The following is an 18,324-nucleotide window of genomic DNA, read 5'->3' on the forward strand; positions in this document are numbered from 1 at the left end:
GGGAACTTGGAGGACCCTCTCCACTGCCCATTTTCTGGGCCCCGTGGGCCAGCCTGTATTCAACTTTGGTTCCACAGCCTGCCAGGTAAATCAGCTGGCAGCTCCTTCACGGAGCTGCCACAGGCGTGTACCTGGCGCAGTTCATCTGCATCCCCAATACCTGTCCTTTTTGAGGAGTGAGGGAGACCCTGGCATATGTTGGTTTGAAGTGTGCTAGGTACAGCCCCCTTTTTCGACTCCTCCAGAACCTTCTCCTAAGGTTTTCCCCACATTTCCTGATCTATGCATATCCAGTCCGTAGCCCCACGACGTCATGAGACCTCCTCATCAACTTCCTCCTGGTGTTCGCCAAAGTGGCCATATAATACCAGGAGGGGGATGCTGGGCGAGGGGGGTGCTCTGTGACTGTGGGGCCTACTTTCATTCCTCCTTCGGCTCTTATATCCGGGCAGAGTTCCTCTGGGCAGCATCTGTTGGCTCCCTAAGACACTTTTGAGGAGAGGTGGGTGCTGTCTGAGGTTCTCTATGTAAAAACAGCCATACTGGGTCAGACCAAAATTAATAGGCAGCAGGTTTAAAACAAACAAAAGGAAGTTGGTTTTTTTTCACACAATGCACAGTGGAACTCCTTGCCAGAGGATGTTGTGAAGGCCAAGACTATAATGGTTCAAAAAAGAACTAGATAAGTTCCTGGAGGATAGGTCTGTGATGGGTTGTCACCCCTGGGACGCAGTCTTGGCACTGTGGGAACCGCTGGGCCCCTCTAACCACTCAGTTGGGTTGGCCCTACTCATACCGCTTGGGGACACAGCCAGCCTAACCCAGGTCCTGTTATCACCCAACACAACAGCAGGTGGCGCCACACATCCAAACTGAGCTACCAGCTTCACCCAAGCCACTCAAATAAATGCAACAGACAGCAGCCAATTTCCCCGCTTTCCAGCCATTACTTGGAGGCTTTCTGTAGCGTTTTCAGGGAGGCTTCCCAAGTGGGAGATAAGCTTCTCCTAAGGCCTATTGTTTTTGTCTATTGGCCCATTGGCCTGAATAGGCCCTTCCCCACCCACTATCTAGACTGAATGCATCTTGTCTAGTGGGCATTACCCAGGTGTAACTACATTTGAAATATAGATGCATAGTCTATATTCATAACTTCAGATACAAAAAAGATACATGCATACAAATAGGATAATCGTATTCAGCAAATCATAAATTTTCCAATGATACCTCACATGACTTATCTTGCATAAAATACATTATAATTATGTCATAATCATATCATCATAATATCACTGCGAAGAACATGGGATGCAGTGTCACAAAGACCATTAATGGCTATTAGCTACATTGGGAAGAGATGGTGTCCCTAGCCTCTGTTTGCCGAAGCTGGGAATGGGTGACAGAGGATGGATCACTTGGTGATTACCTGTTCTGTTCATTTCGTCTGGGGCACCTGGCATTGGCCACTGTCAGAAGACAGGATACTGGGCTAGATGGACCTTTGATCTGACCCAGTATAGCCCTTCTTATGTTCCACCCCATCACAGGGTTCTAAAGGAATTCAGTAACAAAATTAGGCAGCTCTAAAGATAACGCACCATAAAGATAGTTTAAAATTGATTAGCTACCAATAAATAAAATAATTATGTAATGCAAAGATAGTCAAGTGGATATAGCTTCAACCTTATCTGTTATACTCACTGCAAAGGACAAGTACCACCTGCGATGTTCCAGACAATAGTAAGGAACATTTTTTGGAGGACAGTGGGGAGTATTGCAGGGGATGGCAGCTGCGTGGCTTCTGATTTTCTGGAAGTGCTTAGATTTTTTGAACATGCCTGGAAAAAAGTTGGCCCATAACTCTGTCACCAGAGACAAACTAAGACCCTTACATGGAGTAGCACCTTACCTCACAAATAGTCCTATTCATTTCTGTGGGACTATGCCAAGAGTAAGGTACTTCCAAAAATGAGTAGTATCAAAAAGAAAAGGAGTACTTGTGGCACCTTAGAGACTAACCAATTTATCTGAGCATGAGCTTTCGTGAGCTACAGCTCACTTCATCGGATGCATACCGTGGAAACTGCAGCAGACTTTATATATACACAGAGAATATGAAACAATACCTCCTCCCACCCCACTGTCCTGCTGGTAATAGCTTATCTAAAGTGATCATCAGGTTGGGCCCTTTCCAGCACAAATCCAGGTTTTCTCACCCTCCACCCTCCACACAAATTCAGGACAGTGGGGTGGGAGGAGGTATTGTTTCATATTCTCTGTGTATATATAAAGTCTGCTGCAGTTCCCATGGTATGCATCCGATGAAGTGAGCTGTAGCTCACGAAAGCTCATGCTCAAATAAATTGGTTAGTCTCTAAGGTGCCACAAGTACTCCTTTTCTTTTTGCGAATACAGACTAACACGGCTGTTACTCTGAAACCTGTCATTAGTATCAAAATGTGACCCAAAGTCTGATCACAGTAGCTGATGATGCCTGAGAGTCACAGTAGCACTTTGCGATCTTGTTTGCATATTGCAACTGAATTTAAAAATCAGTATTGGGTGAGTAAGGGTCCTTTCAATAGTTCCTCTACACTGCAGCACAAATGGATAGATCTTCCCTTTAATCCACTCCCCAAAATAAATAAATAGCCAGACAGCATGTCTTGAGAGAGGTCTGTCAGGTCCTAGCCCTGCTCTCATTCTCCTAAATTAAATTCTATCATGTGGGTGGACTGGTATAAACATCCATCATCCAGCTGTCCCCAAATGGGGCAATTAGGAGGGTAAAGCAGGAGGTGAGAAGGAAAGAAATAAAAGCTACGAAAGATGGGGAGGAAGAGGAAAAAGATAGGACGACAGACAAAAATATAGACTAATAAATAACAAACAAACCTACCAAGATAGGGAGAAGGTGATGAGATTAAACCCTTTGTGGGAATGGTCAGTACTTCTTAATTGTTATACAGCATTTTGAGTCCACAGTACTAGGTGCCTTAGTTGTATTTCAGTCAGCTTGATTACATGCCATTCAAAATTCTGTTCTTTCAACAAGAATTAGACTCATAGTGATATTGAACAAACCTTTAGCTGCATTTTTGTAAAAAACAACTGAGTGCTATCATGAAAGGACTCATCATTCCTAATGCAATTCAGTAAATTAGAAAACAAGAAGGGGACGGTAGACAATTTCTCAATCTTCTAGTCTAACCAGATCTATTAACAAGATATTATTGAATTTCATTGCACCAGGAAATCCGCTGTGCAATAAGAGAGGAAACAGAAGGAACATAAATTTGATTTTGAATCATAAAGGATCCAGGATATCTCTGGATCAAGAACTGAAACTAGCAGTAATTACGAAAATAACTTTATTAAACAAGCTCAGCAGGAGTTTTGGTTTGGTTTCAAGTTTGTAGCAGGGAAAAGGAGAAATGATGAAGAAAAGGGAGGGGTAAAAAATTAAAATTTCTTGGCTGAAGAGATGTAACTGCTCAACAGATGTAACTTGGCCAAATCTACAGTGTATGTGAATTGACACAGCTCCAGTAATTTAAATAAGCTTATGCCAGTTTACACCAGCTGAAGATCAGGCCTTTCTGTTTTCCGCTGACCACATCTGAAAATTAATGAGTCAGAGTTTGATTCTTCACTGCTTTCCACCTTTTCTGGTCATTTATACCTGTGACAAGTGAGTGCCCAGAGGGTGTAAAATACTCCCCAGTGAGAACTGCATGGACACCAGTGGTGGTATTGCACCAGCATAAAGAGGTGTAATTCCACTGAAGCCAATGACAATGATGTTAAATGTATATGGTGAAGTGGTGTTAGATCAGAATCTGGCTGTGGTGGAAGTGGGGCTGCTCTGTAATAATTTATTAATACTGTACTATGACCAGGTTATTGTAATGTTTACTGTATGAATATGATGATATAACTGTCTGTTGGGAAAACAAGCAGGAAATGGGAAAATATCTTGAGAGAGACACCCTTCTGCCAAAACTTAAGGGACAATGCAAGAGCTATTCGCTTTGATGTTCTGCCACTGATCCTCTGCAGAACTCACCTATCTGGTTTTGGGCAGCAGGGTCCAATCCTGGGAAAGTGAGAAGACAGAGGACTTCTGAGTAGACAAAAAGGTGACCCTTTCTCTGCAGGGAGGGAGTCTTGGGAAGCTGTTTGAGAGGCAATAGACTGACAACTGCAGACACTGCTGGGAGTGTCTGAAGAACCCTTTCTAGAGTGAGGGCTCCCATCAAAGGATGGTAGGGCTTTAGGTACAATAGATAATCATAAAAAGAAAAGGAGTACTTGTGGCACTTTAGAGACTAACCAATTTATTTGGTTAGTCTCTAAGGTGCCACAAGTACTCCTTTTCTTTTTGCGAATACAGACTAACACGGCTGTTACTCTGAAATAGATAATCATGTAGATCTTTTGCTGTGTGAAAATACTTTTATCATATTATGCCTAGTTCCTACTGTTAAGATTAATGTAAGCAGTGTCAGGATGAGCTCCACCCTGACATCTGGTGGTGAGGTGTGGCAAGTTGTGGAAAAGAACTTCAGGGGCCGATCTCATTTGCATAGGCACACCCACCACGCCTAGAATGAGACCATAGCTGCCCAAATGGTCACTTTGGCTGCTGTGGGATCCCCAGTGTCTCTGTTATTGGGGCAGGAAGAATAAATTGTTATTACCCTGATTATGGGAACTGTGCTTGGAACTGTACGTGGCCTTTTGTTATGATGGAGGGATTCACCATCAACTAAGTAGCACTCGCTAGGCAAGGGTCATGGGTTCCAAAACTGTGTGAATGGAGAGAGGCTGGGGACAAGTAGTAATACTTGGTGGTATGGGCCCCTTGGTGAGGGCCTTACATGCTGATTGCACTTCCTCCTCTCTCCACCGTAGAATATCAGAGCTAATTTTGATTTCATTAGAAGTCTAGTTATAGGCTGCTGAGCTCACTTTGGGCTGACAGTGCACCAGCACTGGGGCTCCCCTGCTATAAGCTGAATTCACCTAAGAGCTGAAATCACTGAGTGTTGTGTTAAGTAGTGGGGGAGCCTGAAGATATATTGTGGAGCAGTTTGGGGGACGGCTGGTGAAGCAGTTCGACGCGGAGCAGTGTGTGGATGGCAGGAGCTGCTTGTGGGCCGTGGAGCTGAGCGAAGGAGTTCGTGGGGCGGCTGGCGGAGCGGAGCGCAGCTGAGCGAAGGAGTTCGTGGGGCGGCTGGTGGAGCGGAGCGCAGCTGAGCGAAGGAGTTCGTGGGGCGGCTGGCGGAGTGGAGCGCCGCTATGGAGCTATGGGGTGGTCAGCTTCAGATCACGTAAGGTGCCTCTTACCCCCGTCCCATTTCCACCCAGGTTGGGAGGTAAAGCTCCGCCGATAAACTTTCGAACTCTGGGGCTGCCCTGACCAGGGACAGAGACTTTTGGGACTTTGGGTGATTTGGGGTTGCTGGACTCAAGAACCAAAGGGAAAAGGGCGTGCCCCAATTTGCCTGGGGTGGGGTTTTTTTTTGCTCATGGGTTGTGTTATGAATCCTGTTGGTGGTGTTTCCCCAACATAATGCCACATTGTTTCTCTCTGTTATTAAAAGACTTTTGCTACACTCAGACTATGTGCTTGCGAGAGGGGAAGTATTGCCTCTTGGAGGCGCCCAGCGGGGGTGGTATATATTGGTCCCAGGTCACTGGGTGGGGGCTCGAGCCGGTTTGCATTGTGTTATTGGAATGGAACCCCTAGATATTGAACCCGGCCCTTGTTGCTGCCAACTCTGACGGGCAGAAGGGTTACATTAATCAATACTTTGGTTTATGAATGCTGTCTGGTCACAGTATTCACTGCTGGTTACCGAATCCTGAAGGGAAGAACCATAGATACCAAATCCAATTGAACCTGTTAGGGAAGCACAGTTGATCCAGAGTCCGATGTCAGATGGGAGAATCGTGGGCTTCCACCTTAGGACAGACAAAGGCATAAGGCCTGAGTAGGGTTACCACCTGTCCAGGTTTTACCCTGACAGTCTAATTTTTTATTTACCTGGACAGTCCAATGGCTTGTGTCCGGGTGCCATTTTAGGGTTGCCAGATGCCCGTTTTTTTACCGGAAATTTCTTGAAGAAAAAAGTCTGGTCGAAAATGGGACCTGCCAGTGTCTGGTCAGATGTATTGACCAGACCAAAAGCCCGGTTACTGAGGGGTGGGCACGAGGTCATTAACCTGTGCCAGCCCCTGCTCAGCTGGGGCTGCTTCCTATTGCAGGCAAGCTCCTTGTCAGGCTGCAGCCGCTCCCGTCCCAGCCCCAGAGCAGAGGGAACCCAGCGGGAGCTGGGGAAGGGAGGTGGAGACAATCCAGCAAGCGAGGGCAGAAGAGGAGCGAGCAATGGGGGCAGGACCTTGGGAGAAGAGACAGAGAAGGGCGGACCCTTGAGGGAAGAGGCGAAGCAGGAACGCAGCCTTGGAGAAAAGGTGGGGCAGGAAGTGGGACCTCAGGGGTCCAGTTATGAACAATTAGAAAGGTGGCAACCCTAAGCACTCTGATAGACTAGAGAAGGTACTAGGTAGGCCTGTAACCATAAGACAGGGTAAATTTGTTTTAAAACATCAACAGCCACAGAAAGGTAAGTGGGAAAAAAGCAAACACATTTATTTAGCTGCTGTATTTTATGTCATTTCTAATTACTCAGGAAAGCAACTACATTTGTTAAGTCATTTCCAGAAAGACTGAATTGTTTTTCTTTGTTTGTACATGTATATGTATAATGTGGAAATGACATATACAAAATAATGGGGTGCTTTTCAAAACTGAATCCTACTTTATGAGAAGCTATTTGTAAAGTACCAGTGTCAATTTAGTTGCAGTCACAAATTGTATACAATAATTTGATCATCTGGAAATGATCAGAGGCCATAAAATCATTTCCTTATGGTTGAACTATTGCTGGTTTCACATTTTTCCCAGTACAGTGCCAGGAATTGCATCTCTCCTACTGAAGGTTATTAATTTGACATTAAATTACAATTAATTGGCACAAATAAAGCTACGGCAGCCATTCTGTGTTTTTATGTTATAAACAAAACAAGCTATTGAACAGCTGCTGGAAGCTTTGAATACCTAGGAATGCAGGTTTTGCCAAGGACTATTTAAAAATATTCAATTGAATTTCACTGAATTTTCATTTTGTTTGCTGTTAGTAGGATTTGTTCACTAACACACACAGTTAAAGTACAAGCAGTTATTCCATCTATGAACGAGAAGCGGAGCCCCAAGATAAGGGAGCCCAGGCAGCTATGGCCCTTGGGAAAGGAGCAACAGCCAACTGGCCATTAAAGATGAGCTCAGTAACATCAATTTTGCAAGTGAGCACATACGAACCTGTCATAATAGTCACAAGTCTGTGGGAAAGCTTATGAATGTGCTCCTTTTTTGCTAATATCCTAGACATGCGGCATTAATAGCTAGTTTCACATTGCTGGGATTGTGACAGGGTATAGGAAGGTTGGTTGATTGGTGTTGATAGTGCCTGTGATATTGCAATCCGGTGCAGTAGCTTCGGGGACCACTGCAGTACATTTATGAATTATTTGTATATGACTGTGTTCTACTCCACGGGGGAGGATTACTGCAATGCCACAGGGATTATTAAACAACTCAAGAGAAGCACCACCCTTTGGAGTAGTTTATATATACTGGTTCAGACTGGGTTTTCCAAAACTAGGAAACAAAAAAAAAAGGCTTTTGGTATAATAGGATGACCTGGAACTGACTTGCAGTCTTTTGATTCAGCAGACAGGACCTTTGGTCTTAAGCAGACCTCAACACTGAAGAGCTCGAAGGGGTGTTGGCTTCCCAGATTCCCCACGTGGAAGTTGCGTGATTTCTGGTATGTTTAGTAAGAGTGCAAGAACTTTTTATTGTATTTATGTTTTCTCTGTATGAATAAATATACTTTGCTCTGGAAGAGCTGTGTGGTAACTTGTAATGGCTGACCTACACTGGTCATTGTCCTCAGAAAAAGCACATCCCAGAGCTGGTCTTTAGCAGACTAGCTTCCTGAGGCTTTCACAGTGTGTGGGAGGGGGGCTGTGCAGCCCTTAAACCCCAGTCAGAAAGGACTGGAACATAGGTCCCTGCTGAGAGGCAAGTGACTGCTGGAGGCTTGAGACCCAACTGGGCACTCCTGGAGGGGAAAATGGTAATACACATGTTCTTACCCTAAAATTGTGAAATTGTCATCTCGTTTTTCCCCCTCCTGGGCATTGAAATGTTATATCCTTTTGAGTCATCTAAGGCCTGGTCTATACTAGGAAATTAGGTTGATATAAGTACATCACTCAGGGGTGTGAAAAATCCACGTCTGAGCGACAGCTAAACCAACCTAACACCAGGCACAGACACCAGGCACTAGGTTGACAGGAGACCAAGCTACCACTTCTCGTGGAGATGAAGAACGAAGCCCTGCAGCTGCACTGCTGCAACATTTTGAAGTGCAGACAAGCTTTGTCAACAAGGCTCGTAGTAGACGCACCTCGACTAAAACCTCCTTCTCCTGGAGGAAGGATGTGCTGTTAATGGGCGTGGTGCTACAGGGGGAGGATTAGGCACAGATGCCCGTGTTGGTAGCAGGATCATGGCCGGCCGGCCGGCGAACTTGGGGAGACTAGCCCCCTGCCTTGCCCCGCCCCTACCCTGGCCTGAAGGGGGGGCGGGCGGGGTGGCAAAACAAAATTAAAGGTAAAAAACTTCAGAGCAGGACACTTGAAACAAGCTGGAAATACTGATCACGGGGAAGGTTTTCGGCAGTGTCAAGCCTGCGACCCGAGCAGCAGGCCGGAGGCCTGGTCGAGTGGGACTAGAACCGGCACTGTGCCCTGGGATGAGACACGTGGGCCCTCGCTAGGGAGCAGACAGCAGCCTCTGGGGCACTTCTAGCCGCCGCCCCGCTTCCGCAGAGCGGAGACCCCCGGCACAGCGCGGGCCGAGCTCCCGCTTCGGCAGCCGCGGTAGAGTACGCCCGAACTTGGAGAGCCCATCCCGCGGCTCCCCCCAGAATGCAACGCGCCGCGCCACGCCATTCCTGACGGAGACTACGACTCCCAGCGTCCCCCGGGTCAGTTGGACCCAAGCGCCCTGTGGTGCTAAAGGTCACCGTGCCGTCACTTCCGGTACGCGGTGCAGGCCGGGAATGCGAGTCGCGATTGGCCGGCGCCCTCCCCGCTTTTCGGCGAGCTGGGGGAGCAGGAAGCGGCAGAGCCGGCGAGACGAGGCGAGAGGCTCCTCGCGGTGAGTACCAGGCGCAACGTCCTTCCCCCGTCGGGGCGCGCGCGCGCGTCTCCGGGGTGCGACCCCGGCCGGGAGGGGGATTGAAAAGGGATCGATTTAATGCGCGCTTTGATGACGTAATAACGACTACAGGGCCCGAGGCGCCGCCAGGTGCCTGGCTCAGGCTGTTCCTTCCGCCCGCCTCACGGTGGGGGCCTGGCCGCGCCAAGTCCCCGCTCGTAGCAGCCTGGTAGCCCGTTGTTCTGTCGCCGAGTTATCCGACACCCGCGGGCGCGCCACACGTCTAGGCCTTCCGCCTTCCCTAGCGTCTGGCTCTTAGCGAACGTCCATTGGCTCGTGTCCTGCCTTGGTGTCACCCACTTCCTTGCAATTGGCTGGAGTGTATTTGATTGGCAGCAAGTTTTCCCTATTGGGGTCGAGAGTTGAGGTCATGTGACCAGCTTGGGCTGGGGCGCTGAGGTTCGAACCCGGAGAAGCTGCGCTCTTTGGGCACGTGGCAGCCCCGCCTGGACCTGCTGGGCGTAAGGCAGGGGGCGCCACGTGCCCACCCCCACTGTGCTCCATGCTGCAGGGGACGCAGAGGGGACGGGACACTACCCACCCCGTCGTGCTTCTGGGGGTGGTCACGACGTGGAGGGCGTGAGACGTGTCCTGCTCCACCTTGCTCCATTCCTGCTAGGCAGTCACTGTACTGCGTCCCTGCTGCAGGGTCACAACGCCATGGGGACCTAACACATCCCACCCTGTCTCATGCTCCATCCATGCTGTGGGGTTGCCACGCAGAACGGAACATTATGTGTCCTCTTCCACTTCACCATGTTCCATCCCTGCTGCAATGGGACAATACGAAAAGGGAACATAGTGAATTACCAAATCTAATGGCAGATGATGATGCAGAGAGAAAAATATCTCTTGGGGAGATGCTGAAAAAAGGAGCTGACTCATGTCATGGAAGGGATATGATCTAGTTTGCCTTGAATGAATGCACCATAGAGAGAGGATGAGTGTCGTGTCTTGGCACAGTGCTGCAGAGGAGACTGTAATGCATTGCACACTACCATGTGCTTTCTTAAGGGTTTGCAGGAGGGAATATGGCCTTGCATATGATAATGCTTGACCTGTCTTCTGGAATTGAGCCACATACTATGCTCGGATGAGGATGGAACAATGAGCTCAGAGTCATGGTGCTTACATAGGGTGACCAGATGTTCCGATTTTTGGGGCCTTTTCTTATATAGGCACCTATTACCCCCCCATCCTGATTTTTCACACTTGATATCTGGTCATCCTATGCTTACATGAGCTGTATGTTTCCATAAAGTAGAGGATGGCTGCAGTAAACTGTTCTAGGTTAGCTTGACACGGTTCTTTGCTATTGTGACAGCATACACTGGGCAGTTTGGTGCAATGTTTCCTTTCTGTTGATTAGCATACAGCTCTTGGTGAATGACAGAAGTTCAAATAGATCTATGATTAAAAAATATTTTCTTATTGCTAAAAGAAAAGGAGTACTTGTGGCACCTTTGAGACTAACCAATTTATTTGAGCATAAGCTTTTGTGAGCTACAGCATCCAATGAAGTGAGCTGTAGCTCACGAAAGCTTATGCTCAAATAAATTGGTTAGTCTCTAAGGTGCCACAAGTACTCCTTTTCTTTTTGCGAATACAGCGTAACACGGCTGCTACTCTGAAACCTTTGTTATTGCTGACAACTTGATTAATGCTGCACATGTATCCTGGCTTTTGAGCTAATAGATAACATAACAGGCTACATCTTTATTTAGTGATCACAAACTGATTTATCCTGCCATCATTACTTCTGTGACTTTTATTTTAGCAGTTCCTACCTATGTGTATTTATAGATTGCTTATATCCCTGTAGTAGCTAAACCAGGGGTCTCAAACTCCCGGCCCGAGGGCCACCTGCGGCCCGAGAACCTCCGCAATGTGGCCCGCGGGGTTTCAGCAGTTTTGGGGCCAAGTCTCTCCCTTGGCCCCACCTGCCGCCCTGGGCGCTCCCACTCGCCCCCCCCCCCCCCCCGTCCCCTGGGCGATTTGCAATGGTCCGGGACCCTGCCCACCACTGGCAAGGGAGTTGAGTGGCTTCCTGCCAGCTTGCTCCATGTGGTTGCCAGCCGCTTCCTGCGGCTAATGGGACACTTTGGGGGTGGTGCCTGGAGGCAGCAGTGCATGGAGGCCCCCCACCCGGCCCTGCCTTAGAGCCCCAGGTAAGCGCTGCACCCTCCAACCCCCTCTCAGAGCCTGCACCCCCTCCCCACGTACCCCCTCCAGCCCCCAAACTCCCTCCCAGAGCCTGCACCCCCTTCCCACACAACCTCTCCCACCCCTCCTCCCTCCCAGAGCCTGCAACCTCAACCCCCCCTGCAGCCCCACCCCCTGTCCCAGCCCAGAGCCTGCACCCAGCACCCAATCTCCAGTCCAGAGCCTGCACCCCAGACCCCCTCCCCCACCCAAACTCCCTCCCAGAGCCCAATCTCTCACTCCTTCTGTACCGAAATTCCCTCCCAGACCTCCTCCCCACCCAAACTCCCTCCCAGAGCCTTAGGCAGGTGCGGGGGTGGAGTTTTGGGGGTCCAGGTTCTGGGCAGCAAGAGTGACATTATTGGCCTGCTGGGAGGATTTGAAGATTGGCACTGGCCCTAAGGTAAATTGAGTTTGAGACTCCCAATCAAAACATTGAGTTTCAACTATTTCTTGTAATAATGCTGTCCTCCTATCTTTCAATTTATTGAGAGATTTGTTCTTTGGATTTTTTTTTTATTTTTATTTTTTTTATTCCACTTTAGCGTATAAATATTCTAAAACTATGAGTCTTAGGGAATGAAGTGAAATATACAAAGCTCTGTTCTTCTGTGATTTAGAGAATTTGCCTTCAGAAAAATGAGCTGTGGATAAGTCCAGTTTGGAAAGTTCTTTGGGGCTTTCAGACATTTTTGAACATAGGAGGCATTCTACCTCTTACCCCCCATTCTGGAGAACAATTACTGTTCTTTGTTTCTGGGGATTCTTTACATATGTTCTGCATTTTTGCACTTTGGTGTCACTTGGGGATATTTTTCATATAGCTTGAACTTCCACAAGAGAAAAACATGGTGCAGCATGTAATGGACAAGAACCTTCCAAAGCATGCAGTGAAGCATGGTTCCTTTGAGGTAAATTCACTGCTGATCTAGGTTGGTGAAACTCCATTAGTTTCAGTGGAGCTGAGATTGCTTATGGCAGGAATTAATTTCATGGAATCATAGACTTTAAGGTCAGAAGGGACCATTATGGTCGTCTAGTCTGACCTGCACAAAGCAGGCCACAGAATCTCACCCACCCCTGCGATAAACCTCTCACCTATGTCTGAGCTCTTGAAGTCCTCAAATCATGGTTTAAAGACTTCAAGGTGCAGAGAATCCTCCAGCAAGTGACCCATGCTCCATGCTGCAGAGGAAGGCGAAAAACCCCTAGGGCCTCTTCCAATCTGACCCCCCTGGAGGAAAATACCTTCCCGACCCCAAATATGGCAATCAGCTGAACTCTGAGCATGTGGACAAGATTCACCAGCCAGATACCCAGGAAAAAATTCTCTGTAGTAACTCAGATTCCACCCCATTTAACATCCCATCACAGGCCATAGGGCCTATTTACCATGAATAGTTAAAGATCAATTAATTGCCAACATCATGTTATCTCATCATACCATCTCCTCCATAAACTTATCGAGTTTAATCTTGAAGCCAGATAGGTCTTTTGCCCCCACTGCTTCCCTTGGAAGGCTGTTCCAGAACTTCACTCCTCTGATGGTTAGAAATCTTCGTCTAATGTCAAGTCTAAACTTCCTGGTGGCCAGTTTATATCCATTTGTTCTTGTGTCCACATTGGTACTGAGCTTAAATAATTCCTCTCCCTCCGTGGCATTTATCCCTCTGATATATTTATAGAGAGCAATCATATCTCCCCTCAGCCTTCTTTTGGTTAGACTAAACAAGCCAAGCTCCTTGAGTCTCCTTTCATAAGACAGGTTTTCCATTCTTCGGATTGTCCTAGTAGCCCTTCTCTGTACCTGTTCCAGTTTGAATTCATCCTTCTTAAACATGGGAGACCAGAACTGCACACAGTGTTCCAGATGAGGTCTCACCAGTGCCTTTTAAAATGGTACTAACACCTCCTTATCTCTACTGGAAATACCTTGCCTGATGCATCCCAACCCTCTCTAGCTTTTCTTAAGGCCATATCACATTGGCGGCTCATAGTTATCCTGTGATCAACCAATAATCCGAGGTCTTTCTCCTCCTCTGTTACTTCCAAATAATGCGTCCCAAGCTTATAACAAAAATTCTTGTTGTTAATCCCTAAATGCATGACCTTGCACTTTTCACTATTTAATTTCATCCTATTACTCCAGTTTACAAGGTCATCCAGATCTTCCTGTATGATGTCCCGGTCCTCCTCTGCATTGGGAATACCTCCCAGCTTTGTGTCATCCTCAAACTTTATTAGCACATTCCCACTTTTTGTGCCAAGGTCAGTAATAAAAAGATTGGTCCCAAAACTAATCCCTGAGGAACTCCACTGGTAACCTCCCTCCAGCCTGACAGTTCACCTTTCAGTATGACCCACTGTAGTCTCCCCTGTAACCAATTCCTTATCCACCTTTCAATTTTCATACTGATCCCCATCTTTTCCAATTTAGCTAATAATTCCCCATGTGGAACCATATCAAATGCCTTACTGAAATCGAGGTAAATTAGATCCACTGCGATTCCTTTGTCTAAAAAATCTGTTACCTTCTCAAAGAAGAAGATCAGGTCGGTTTGGCATGATCTACCTTTTGTAAAACCATGTTGTATTTTGTTCCAATTACCATTGACCTCAGTGTCCTTAATTTTTTTCCAAGACCTTGCATACTACAGATGTCAAACTAACAGGCCTGAGGTTACCCAGATCACTTTTTTTCCCTTTCTTAAAAATCGGAACTGTGTTAGCAATTCTTCAATCATACGGTACAACCCCTGAGTTTACAGATTCATTAAAAATTCTTGCTAATGGGCTTGCAATTTCATGTGCCAGTTCCTTTAATATTCTGGGATGAAGATTATCTGGGGCCCCCTGATTTAGTCCCATTAAGCTGTTCGAGTTTGGCTTCTGCCTCAGATGTGGTAATATCTATTTCCATATCCTCATTCCCATTGGTCATGCTACCATTATCCCTAAGATCATCATTAGCTTTATTAAAGATTGAAGCAAAGTATTTGTTTAGATATTGGGCCATGCCTAGATTATTCTTAACCTCCACTCCATCCTCAGTGTTTAGCGGTTCCACTTCTTCTTTCTTTGTTTACTTCTTATTTATATGGCTATAGAACTTTTTACTATTGGTTTTAATTCCCTTTGCAAGGTCCAACTCTACTTGACTTTTAGCCTTTCTCACTTTATCCCTACATGTTCTGACCTCAATAAGGTAGCTTTCCTTGCTGATCCCTCCCATCTTCCACTCCTTGTGGGCTTTCTCTTTTTTCTTAATCACCTCTCTGAGATGCTTGCTCATCCATCTTGGTCTACAACTCCTGCCTATAAATTTTTCCCCCTTTCTTGGGATGCAGGCTTCTGATAGTTTCTGCAGCTTTAACTTGAAGTAAATCGAGGCCTCCTCCGCCTTTAGATCCATACGTTCTTCAGTCCAATCCACTTCCCTAACTAATTTCCTTAATTTTTTAAAGTTAGCCCTTTTGAAATCAAAAACCTTAGTCACAGATCTGTTTTTGTTTATCCTTCCATTTAGTTTGAAATGAATTAGCTCATGATTGCTCAAACCAAGGTTGTCCCCTATAACCATTTCTTCTATGAGGTCCTCACTACTCACCAAAACCAAATCTAAAATGGCAAATCTAAAATGGCAACCCCTCCTGTTGGTTCAGCAACTACGTGGTAAAGGAATCCATCAGCTATCGCATCTAGGAGAATCTGAGCCCTATTATTGTTACTAGCACTTGTCCTCCAGTCTATATCTGGGAAGTTAAAGTCTCCCATGATCACACAATTCCCATTAGTATTTACTTCATTAAAAACATTTAAAGAGGTCTCCATCCATATCCAAATCAGATCTCAGTGGTCTATAGAACACCCCAAGCACTGTCCCAGGGAAGGCTCTAGTAGCTTTCTTCCCCAATGTGATTTTTGCCCAGACAGACTCTTACCCATTCCATCACTTCTTATTTCTTTACAGTCTACCTCATCATTGATATACAATGCTACTCCGCCACCTTTGCCTTTATTTCTCTTTCCTAAACAGCACCTTCAATACCTTCCTTCAATACCTGTTCTCCTGTCATGACTACTATTCCACCATGTTTCTGTTATCCGTATAATATCTGGTTTCGCTTCCTGCACCAGTAGCTCTAGTTCCTCCATTTTGTTATCTAGGCTCCTCGCATTAGTGTACAAACATCTTAATTTTTGCTGTTTGGCTTCGCTCACATTCTTTACCTGATTAGGCACAGACATTCTAATGCCAGTATCACCTATTAGACTGGTATCTACACTACCCTTCCTCCTGATGTCCATTCTCCTACCCACGGCTGTATCCTTTCTTACTTGGCTTTCTTCTCTCTTGATGTTAAAATCTGGCGTGGAGATTACCTAGACATCTCCCAACCATCTCTCCCAAATTCCAAGTTTAAAGCTCTCTTAATCAGTTGTGCCAGTCTCCATCCTAGAAGTCTATTTCCCTCCCTACTCAGGTGAAGTCCATCCCAAGAGAACAGTCCTCTGTCCATGAATTCCTCCCAGTGGCCATACATCCCAAAGCCCTCCTTATAGCATCACGGCCTGAGCCATCTGTTGATCATCATAATCTTGTCACACCTTTGTTGCGGTTCTCTGGGAACAGGCAGAATCCCACAAGAGATCACTTGAACCTCGATTTCCTTAAGCGTCTTCCCCAGCCTGGCATAATCTCCCTTGAGACGTTCCAGCGAGAATCTAGCCATATCATTTGTTCCCACATTAAGGACAATCAGTCGATTCTTTCCCGGTCCCGTTAGGATCCTCTTCAGCCTCGGGCCCACATCCCGTATCTTAGCACCCAGCAGACAGCACACCCTTCTGTTCTCTGGATCAGCTCTGGTTACAGGCCTGTCTGTTCTTCTCAGTAAGGAGTCCCTAGTCATGTAGACCTGCCTTTTCCTGGTGATGGTGCGATTCTCTGCTCTATCCCCTGTTCCCTCTGGCTGCAAGTCCTCTCGATTCCTATTTTCCCTTGCAATCCTCTGCAACCCATCCTGTATCCTCCTGGGGCTCATATTTGGTGTTATCTCCATTGCCTCTTCCCCTCTTCCTATAGGACTAGCTGCTCTCTTCTTCCTTGCCCTCTCACCTTCAGTGACCCCTGCTGTGCCCCTTCTTCATTTTCCAACTCCTCAAACCTATTCCTGAACTCTTTCTCCTTCACTAGCTCGTCTTTTCCTTTGCCTGGTTCTCTTAGTCACATGCTTCCACTTTCCTCACCCAGCAGTCTCCCTTCAGAGCTCTTTGGTCCTGCTTCCATCTGCAAGTCTGAGCTTTTCCCTTCAGCCTTTCATGTCTTTGCTCCATCATCTGCTCGAACCCCCTTCTAAACTCAACCAGAGTTTCCACCTCCATTTCCAATCCTCGGATCTTTTCTCCTATCAGCTCTATCAGGCGGCACTTCATGCAGACGAAACACTTTTCAGGTCCCCCCTCCAGGATCATGTACATGCCACAGCTTCCACATCCAGTCATCTTCATTGTGTCTTCCACTGCTTGGGTCACTACCACTGCTGCCTCTGTGTCTGTCATAGCCTTCTCACCTAAGTCCTGTTAGTCTGGGAAACACAGACCAAACCAAAACACTACCACCCACAGCAAAACAAACCCCCAACGAGCACCAAAACGCTGCCAGACCACCACACACTCCCTTCACTCGCCTGTCTGTTCCTCTGCCTGGTTTTCCTCGTCTTCCCCCCCAAAACTCCCCAACAGAACTCCCACTCAAATTCCCCCGTTTACAGCTCTGTTTGCTGGGTCCTGTGCCGCTGCATTTGTTCCCATCACTGCATTTTTTTCAGTTTGTAAATCTCTGCCGACCTGCAACTATAAAGATAAAAAAAAATCCAAATGAGTTATAATAGTGATCTGATTCCATATGAGGAAAAGAACGTTGTCATTACTGTCCACTCAGGCCAAACATAAGGCATTACTCTTGTGTTCTCTGGAAGTAGTAAAATATGCACAGAAGTAAGGGAGCAATGGTGTTAAAAAGGGGTTATATTACCTGTTATCTGAGTACAGCAAAGGGACCATTTCTTATTCACTTATCAAGCTGTCAGCTTCCTCCTCCAATTGACCCATGATGCCAACCTATATTGCCCACTTGCTAAATTTTCAAACAAGAATCGCTGTGCTTTCTCCGATGCTGCCCCTTACACTTGAAAGAGCTTCCCAGATCCATGTGCAAAGTTACTCCATTGTCCTTCAAAACCCTCCTTAAGTCTCTCCTTTTCCATGATGCCTGTGGGTGTGAGACCCGTCTATCATGCTGACCAATATTGTTTCCTTCTGTTTCCCCATCTGTCTGCATCCATCTTTTGGCTCTTCTTTTAAACTTAGATTGAATTCTTTGGAGCAGGAATTGTCTGTTCTGTTTGTACTGTACCTAGCACAATGAGGTCCTGATCCATGACTAGGGTTTCTAGTAGTAGTAGTAAATAATAATAATAATAATTAATAATAAAAGTGTTTATAAATTTACAACAGCACATATATATTTGACTATAAGTATTTACTTACGTTATTCTGAGGTGGATTTGAACTACCAGTTACTACAAAAGATCTTCAGTCCTACTACTTTGTGGTGAGATTTGATCAGATCATACAAGTTAAGTAGTAGGTACTTGTTTGGGAGACTTCCTAGGAAAACTTGGGTGGGGAAACAGAGTAGTTGATACTCTGAGTAGTTGATACTCTGAGTATCAACTACAACTCAGAGTAGTAGAGGAGTCCGTACA

The 18,324-nt window shown here is 46.3% G+C and overlaps 1 protein-coding gene across 3 annotated transcripts in view; it reads left to right on the forward strand.

Moving 5' to 3' along the window:
* Positions 1-8,649: 8,649 nt before the first annotated feature.
* Positions 8,650-18,324, forward strand: part of ZNF131 (zinc finger protein 131) — a 41,231-nt gene continuing 31,556 nt past the window's right edge. For 2 of the 3 annotated variants that reach the window (XM_084628841.1, XM_084628843.1), the window contains exon 1: positions 8,651-9,292. The gene's annotated coding sequence lies outside the window, so the exon portion shown is untranslated. Of the gene's footprint in view, positions 9,293-18,324 lie in introns of all 3 variants that reach the window. The other variant, XM_084628842.1, reaches the window with a different exon arrangement.

This window comes from Lepidochelys olivacea (assembly GCF_965140295.1).
Source record: "Lepidochelys olivacea isolate rLepOli2 genome assembly, chromosome: 5".
Taxonomy (NCBI): domain Eukaryota; kingdom Metazoa; phylum Chordata; order Testudines; family Cheloniidae; genus Lepidochelys; species Lepidochelys olivacea.